The sequence below is a fragment of the Anopheles cruzii genome, chromosome 3 (assembly GCF_943734635.1).
Source record: "Anopheles cruzii chromosome 3, idAnoCruzAS_RS32_06, whole genome shotgun sequence".
NCBI classification, from domain to species: Eukaryota; Metazoa; Arthropoda; class Insecta; order Diptera; family Culicidae; genus Anopheles; species Anopheles cruzii.
Genome location: NC_069145.1, coordinates 35,882,448 through 35,889,818, shown reverse-complemented (window position 1 = coordinate 35,889,818; position 7,371 = coordinate 35,882,448).

The following is a 7,371-nucleotide window of genomic DNA, read 5'->3' as shown; positions in this document are numbered from 1 at the left end:
CAAAGTACAAATAGATGATATGACACAAATTTCATTAAACACTTTATTTGTCATGTGTTTTTGAATGTTCTTTCTTGAATCTAGGAAAGAAATAAATGAAAGGATTTATAAAAAAAATGAATTTGAATATAGTTGTCGCAACATTCTGTTCATTTGTGATTCTGATCATTCTGTTCGTAGGTTTAGAGTTGAGAATTATTTTGTGGGTTCAGCACTCACTAATTGCAAGATATTCAGGCTCACATCAACTGACAATTTACTACATTTTAATTTGGACTTCTTATAAATATACGTAATTAGCGTATGCAACTGCCGATCGTTGCTAGATTGTTTATATTCCAATTTCATAAGGTTAAGTTGTTGTTGCGCCTTGCAATGTGCCCATGGCACAATGCTCACATGTTTGTACATTAAAAGTACAAAGGAAACAAGCCAAATAATGGCGTCTATCGGGAGCTGCTTGTTTGCCCAACAAAAACGCATAGTTTCTTGACCTAATTGATCCAAAGAATTCGTCTATTTTCGCCTGTCAGTTACATGCCGTTTACCTGCAACGGTCTTACATTTCTGAGCCTCGCTGTTTATTAACCGAGACAATCGCCCTTCGCCAGCCTCGCTCGGATCAATCCGAAAGGAAATTAGATCCATTTTCCAATCGCTTGCCTTCATCTGTGAGAATTGAAGTTGAGCCTTAGGAGAAAAGGCGTTGGGACTCAATTGACCCCGCAATGGTGGGCACCGATCAGTCTGGCATTAACTTATGCTCGCTTTCCGCTTTCCGCAAACGAAGCACGGGTTAGCCAGCAGCGGGTTGGGGGCTGTTGAAAGTATCAAACCCGGGAAACCGTGAGCTTCGGTTCGCGTCCCGCTCACTCGCAAGGACTCGATTGGAAAAAGGAGCCCATGATTGATCGTGAAGACTTCATCAATCGCGCCCAGCGACCACAGGGCAGCCTTGGCCAAAAGCCATCGGGCTTGCCGCCTTTAAGGACCTTCGCGCGGAAACTAGCAGACGGTAAATTATCATAAAAAATCTCTCCGCCCAAAAATGGTCGGACGGCCAGTCGGACCGTGTGGTTGGGGTAGGGTGGCCCGAACCGAAGGGCCACCCTTGGCCAGCATTGTGATGCTGAGTGGTCATAAAAACAGTGTCCATCTTCTCGCCGCCTTGCAGTATCTCCGGTCCGGTGTGGCGTGGCAAAATGGCAGAGGTTACGGACCCGGCCCCGGTATGGCCATCGTAGGGGGTGGGGCTGGGTGAGCGTGTGGCGGGACCAGTAAATCGATCGCCATTAAAATTGATGATGATTATTTATCGTGTATGAAGAAAATCCATTTATTATAATGATACGGAAAATAAGGAGAAACCCGGCGAGGGAACCGCACAAACGGGACCGGAACGCCGGGTGGTGGAATGGAAGGTGACCACCGGAGATGATGGCCGCCCTCGTGCGTGTGAGCCCCCCTGTGAGAGGGGAGAGGCACAGGAAAAACGGTTCGTCATTTATCACAATTTTGCCACGGATTTTCTCGCCCATGACCGCAGAACGCAGGCTGCACAGGCTCCGGGCGCGTCCTTCGGGGCGCAAGCCGGCGCCGCTCGGAAAAAGAGGCCCCCGGGTGAGGGAGTCGAATGTGATGAAATGGGGCGGTGGGCGTGCGGTCGGCGGCAGACCCGGTTTGCCGGCCGATAAAGCGAGAACAAAGCCGGCAAGCCCTCTCGAGCCTCTCTCGAGTGGAACCTCGAGCTCTTCGGGCGAGAAGATCCTCGCGCCTCGCGTCCGACATCCGCGGACTGCACCGCACCGCAGCCCCGCGGGCCGATGACGGGCTTCCGGTCTGTTGTTTACGATTGGAAGTGAAAATAAACAGCCGACTGGTGAATGAACCGTGGTCTTCCGCTGCTCGCGCGTTACGCACCGACGATCCGCGGGTGGGGTGCCCCGCGAGGTGGCGGACTGCGGCACGGAAAGTATGTTGCCACCCACCGAGGCAGAGGGATGCGCCGTTTGGCGCCCGACAAAGCAATCGCCTCGGAATGACAAACTCCAACTGCTCCTGGCTCCATCGGCCAGGGCCGCGGTCGGTGACCTCGCGGGCGGGTGAGGGTGCTAAATTTATTTCCGTTTTGCCGCATTCAATTACCGAAGCGATACGTTAGCGATTTTGTGCGTGTGTGTGTGTGCGCCCCCGTTCCGGTAGCGGCCGTGTTGTGGATTCCTTTCGGACCCGGCCTAAGCAATAACCACCTTGCACCGCGAGAACCGCGAGCTCGAGGTTACCAGCCAACCAGCCAACCGGAGGCCACCCCGCTGGGCCACCCAACCAACACATGAATAAGTAATGAACCGCAGGGGATTGCGAACGGATAAAGTTCGTCGTCGACGGTTTTTTTTCCCCATTCTCAATGCTGCGTCCCAATCGGCCGAAAGATCATTCGGCTTTTCCCCGCGAAAAACGGTCGTTGACTCGACTGCGGGAAGGGGGGACGGGGAAGTGGAGTCCTCCCGTGGGACCGCCATTGGACTGTCACAGACGTCACGCAGACGTCTCCGAGGCCGAAATTCCAGCCGGCCCGCCATAAAGTGTAAAACTTTTTAATTGCAATATGGGGACCCATTGCGAGATTGGCGCAAACCAATTCCAAATTGCAATAAAACTTTAGCTCTCTCTCGCTCTCTCTCTTTCTCCCTCTCTCTCGCCATCATAAAAGCACTCCGGAGCACACGGGGGTGTTCCGGAGACGTGCATAAAAATTAACGCACCGATGGGGGACAACTTTGTTTTTTGCGAGGGCGCCCGGCCCGGTCGAGATCGATTCGTGGGTCGCGAGAGCTCACATCGAGGGGTTGCATTTTGAGGCGTGAAAAGTTCGAAAGCAATTTATTGTTCAAATATTTGGTGCCAAATCCTGGCCCCTCCCGCGAGGGCGAAATGTATGCTGGTTGAATTAAGTGGCGAATTAAGTTCGGGCCCCCCGAGTTCAACTTCAGCCCCGACGACTTGCGCATTAATGCTGCACGCCGAATCGGAGGCTACCATCCGGAGGGTGAACCGTCGTTTCGGGGTGTAAAGAAATTATATTTTGTCTTTTTCACGAGAGAGTTAGGCTTCACATACGTGGCTTAACAGGGTCTGGCGTTCACAAACGCTGCCGATGGCTATCTAACTTTTTTTTTATAATTTAAAAGAATCTATCATTTTGTCAGCTTAAGGATATTTTATCTTATATGGTTTCAACTCTAGCTTCATTTTTTTAATAGCTTTTATAGGTTTTTTATTATTATAGGAAAGGCCAGAGCCGTACTAAGCATCGACTTAAAGTTTTGCACTGTCAGGGTTTGAACTGACGTCACTCGCTGTCGAAACCCATGAAAGATTCATCGGACGAGTAACAATATTAGCTCTTTTATCAGCCATTTTGAAACGAGAAATTGTTAAAGTAAGTAATTCTTAAGGATTTCCGAAATTTTCGGTCCAATTTCCGGTCAGGACCATTTTGTTTATGTAGATTTTGGTATGCACAATGACTTCTTTTCAGTGGATGTTACTAACTATCACAAACTACGATGCTTCAACTATCTAAGTATCTTTCGGACGTACGGAGACTTTATTGTTCCAACATTATTCGCAATTTATGAAACGCTTTTCTGACATTGCCAATATTGATTCGTGGTTGTTATTCGAAACGATTTACTTGATTACTTGAGCCTAACTCTTTGTAAAGCCTTCATTGCTTCAAACAACAGTACAACAGTGCTGATCGCCGTTCAGTTGATTGATTCATTTTTTAAATACTTTTAATTTAAATTGATTGATATTGGTTTAACTGATTTTTATAACTAGTTTTTAGTCTTTATACAATATAAAAAAATCATAAAATATCAGGTTGGCTAAAAAGAAATCGACGTTTTTCACGATAGATGCCTTTAGTGATCGATATCTCGTGAAGTATCGATCGTACAGTTTCAAGTTTAGGCTCGTTTTAAAGCTGATACATTAAACTTTAAAAAATTCTTTCATTGTTCTTTGTTTGCTCTATTTGTTTGTGAGTTACAGGGTGTTAACAATGGAGGTCAGCGCACAGAAAATTCGGTATATTTTACATTTTTTGTCCGATAAAGGCGAAAATTTAAGCTAGACCGCTGAAATTTCGCATGGTGTTCATGGTGCCGATACTCTAACATCTAGCTGGGTCAAATTTAGGTTTCGTTGACACGTTTCAGTTATTTTTTATGTTAAAGCCTAGGCAGACACGTCATCGAAAATGTCGTTAAAGTCACAGAAATAATCAAAGTAGATCGGCATTTTAGTAATCAGAGCATCGGCCAGGAGCTAAAGATCAATCATCGAACAGCTTAAAGCCATTTGCGCAAAGCTGGATTCACAAAGAAGCTCGATATTTGGGCGCAACCCTATTTACACCAAAAAACATGATGGCTCGAATTGTCATCTGCGAAGTTTTGGCCAAACGGAACAAAATCGACCCATTTCTTAAAAGAATTGGTACTGGGGATGAGGAATGGGATACATACGACAATACTGTGTAAAAATAATCGTGGTCTAAGGGTGGTGAACCAGATTAACCGGTGACCAAATCAGAAATAACGGCTAGGATGGTTCTACGGGGTATATGGTGGGACTTGAAGGGAATTGTTTATCATGAGTAGCTTTTGTGTAGTTCTAAAGTAATAGTTCTGTGTAGTTCTGTAGTAATACTAAATTCAGATTGCTACCGTCAATTACTGTACCGTTCGAAGCTAGCAATTGACGAGAAACGGCCAGAATCGGCCAACAGAAGATGTTTTGTGTTCCAAAAGGACAACGAAATTTTACGCACGTCTTTGGTGTCTCGCCAGAAAGTCCAGGAGTTTGATTGGAAAGTTTTAATGCATCCACCGTATAGTTCGGACCTTGCACTAAGCGAATGACACATTTTTCCCGCATTACAAAGTTTCCTGAGTGATGAAAAACTGAGATCAAAAAAGGGTTGTGAAAATGGATTACTCCAGTTTTTCGTCAATAACGACTAAGCCTTTTACAAAAGAGGCATTACCAGCCTACCTTTGAAAAGACAACAAATTTTCCAACAAAACGGTGCATATTTGACGTAAATCGGACCATTGGAAACCTGTTAAATATAGTTCTAAACATCACCCAAAAAACGTCGATTTCTTTTTAGCCAACCTGATAATATAAAATGTATAACATTGGTCTCGAATTGTTTGTTGGTGGGCAAGAATATGGTAGTGAAAGATGGGCAACCTGTTAATGTTTTAATATTTTAGCTGATAAAAATGTTTTTAATAGAAAAAATAACAAAGAAGTTAACACTTGTTAACTCTTGCCCTAGCCGATATACAAACACTACGCCGGTGTTATTGCTGTACGACATTATGTACACGACACACGAGCGATCGGTAAACCTATACTGCAAAGCATAATCCTTTTGGTTACACTCCAAACCATCGTTTCGTTCACTTGACTCACTTAATTAGGATAGTCTAAGTGGTTAGTTTTAATAACATTAGAATGTGAATAACAAATCGATAGTGAATTGAAACGAATATCCAAAGGTTTGGGTTTTAAATTTAGCCTCACTAGCTAGTGGCCGACCTTTCACAGGTACACACTTTTTGTGGTTCTAGTTTAGCTTTTCTATTTTTGATTCGCTTGCGTCTAAGGGACTTCTTTGCATTTTCTATTAAAGAATATTAGTATGAACCGGGGTATCATATAGGGTGCGCCATCATGACAGGACCTATTTAAATGCGAAATAACTTCGCCATTTTTCACTGGATTTTGACAATGCAGCCAGATTCTGAAATGTCAGCCTATGAGGTTTTAGTTTATTATGGATCGGTTTACTCCGAAACAACGGCCTGAAATTGTAGCGCTGTACATTGAAAATAATACTTCAACTGTGAAAACTGTGAAAACTGTGCGTGCTTATTGTTGCCAAATTTCTTCTGACTTCTTTCTGTCTGGGTATTTGAGGAGTAGGGTACTAGGTTTGTGATCTATTGAATGACAGACAATTGTCAAATTTCATTGAAACTTTACATTCGATGAATGTAGGGCCAGCAGTGGCAACTAACTTTGGTCTTTAAATAGAATTGAAATGCAAAAGCCGGGAATAGAAAGCTAAAGAAAGACACATGAAAGCCATATTGTAAAGTCTCACAACATCGTCACAGTGGCGGTAGTGGTTCCGATGGCCGTACATCACTCAATGTAGGCTCCTTATCAGTCATTTGTCTTAGTACCTTGGTATAAGACCGAAACAAAACGTGTGGTAAATACCGGTGACACTCGCCCGACGTAGCATAAATAGCATAGATCCCGAATAAATAATTTATTACATAATTTCATTGCATTCTTGTGTTACAGTGTTGGCGATTCGGTGCGTGCAATCTTTGTCCACGGAGCAATGTTGCTTATTTGCTTACTTTACAGCCCCTCTGACTGATCTCAGGGAACCATTGGGCGCGCTTTTCCAGCGAAAGCTCCGAGCAGCCGGACCGGCTGGGTGAACGATTGGCACTGCAAGTTATAAATAACTTACTATTACCAACAGTAATCACCCTCTGCTTGACTCCATTCAGGCGAGCGGTGGGAAGGAAAGAGAGCTGGACGCTTCGACCTGAGCCATAGTACCATGGCACCAGGAACCAAGGACTCTCGGTGTGTGTGTGTGTATTTTCATCCATTTCGCCCCATTTTGTTCGGTGGCGGTATTTGAAGATTCATCTCGGGCGATTAAATAAATCACTTCGTTTAAACATTGTATGTGTGTGTGTGTGCGGCAGCCCAGACCCAAGGCCCGACCCGTCCGACGGGCCTGGGAAAGGCTTCGCTTCACCGCAACGATCTGCAATAACACTTCCGAATGCCGTTTCGGAAAAGAAAAGAGTTTTCCGTTCCGTCCCAGGAACAGGCCGCAACCGATCTGCCGCGAGAGAGCCCACGGGAGAGGTTGGGCGCGAATTTTTTCATAGTATCATTTATCTTATTGAAAAATACTTCATGAAAAATTCCCAGGCACTCCCGGGAACCAGCGGCCCACTCAGAAGCCCACCAAGGGACGCTCGGGGTTCGTCCTTTCCGGCGGGCGCGGGCGCTACAAATGCTCTGCGGTGAATGGGCGCCCGTTGGTCGTTGTTCCGGAAGGCCTCTCTGCAGTGCCATGCCAGCTTTGAAATGCATTTTCACCGAATGCTTTTTATGCCATCCCTAAATATCTCGTCGGTTGCAAACGTTGCAGCGCTGCACATGCAGAGAGCCCTCGGGTGGCCGCTTGTGGCCACCGGGGTTTGGGTTTTGGGGCCGTCCGACAGCGGTTGATTTAAAGTGTGCGCATCCGGTTGTTCA